This window comes from Bison bison, unplaced genomic scaffold (assembly GCF_000754665.1).
Source record: "Bison bison bison isolate TAMUID 2011002044 unplaced genomic scaffold, Bison_UMD1.0 scf7180017864093, whole genome shotgun sequence".
Taxonomy (NCBI): domain Eukaryota; kingdom Metazoa; phylum Chordata; class Mammalia; order Artiodactyla; family Bovidae; genus Bison; species Bison bison.
Window position 1 is genome coordinate 3,097,952 of NW_011494665.1, and position 1,256 is coordinate 3,099,207.

Here is a 1,256-nt window from a genome sequence, read left to right on the forward strand (position 1 = left end):
TGGTAGGCTGCCGTCTACGGGGTCACACAGAGTCGGACACGACTGAAGTGACTTAGCAGCAGCAGCAGCCCCACCCAACCCCAGCCCAAGCAGGTGGTCCTCCAGTAGCTGGTAAGCATTAGAGTATGACACACTAGCTTCTAGAAGGCAGCTATGCTCACCACTACACCACCAATGTAACACTAGCATTCCGGAAGCTTCTGTAAGCCTCTAGTTTCGTGAGAGATGGATAAGGACAGACAGGCTTCTGGGAGATGGTACAGCATTGATTTCTGCCTGGACAGGTCAGCACCTGGCCTGCACAGCCAGCAGCAGCAAGAAGGATGTGGGGGTTAAAGCCAACTCCCTCCTGCTCTGGACAAGAAGGGGGCGGGCAGGAAGCGAGAAGGGGAAGAAGGGTGCCAATTAAATCAAGACCACCGGTACATGCACAGGGTAAGTGGGGGCAGCAGCTCTGGCACAGAAGAGGTTCTGGCTTGTTTTATTGTCATTTAAAAACAACTTTTAAAATGCGATTATCTCTGCCAAAAAAAGAAAAAGACAAGACAGACAGATCCAAGGAAATGGGACCATTTGACAGTTCTGTGGAACGTGTCTCTGGGACTCCCAGGGCTCTGGCCCCGAGTGAGGTGCCAACTTTGGGTCAGCACAAGCCTCCAGGGCACCCCGGGTGGGGCTGTGGCCTCCCTCTCAGATTCCTTCCTGAACACCTGTGGCACCCGGCCCTCAGAGAGGAAAAGGCGACGTGAGCACATCACAGATTAAATGCTCATTTCACACTGATGTACAGAGGGCAACTATAAAATGCCTATTCAGAGCAGATCAAGACCTGAAAGGGGAGCGGGGAGGGGCGCGCACACACAGTTTTCACTCTCATCCTAGCCTCTGTGGCCACCCCTCGGCCATTTCTCTCCTCTACTGAAATAGCTTTTGGGGAGGCTGGGGGAGGGGGCGAGGACTTCCTCCACAGTCCAGGCTTCGCACAGCCTCTGGCTTCAGTGGGAGCCCAGTATCAGTGGGAGCAGCAGCGCCGGGGCTGCGGGCCCCAGAGAGGAGGGGGTGGGGCTGGGGGCTGCACGGCAGCTTCTCATGAGGGCTGGGCTCCAGGAAGCAGCTCGTCCTTCTCCCCAGGTGAGCTCTGGGATGGGGACAGGCTGCTTCCCCTACGATCTCCCCAGCCTCTGTTAACCTCTGATTCACCAAGGAGGGGAGGGCAGTCCAACTGGGGGTGGACGGGGAACAGGGCCTCAGTCACT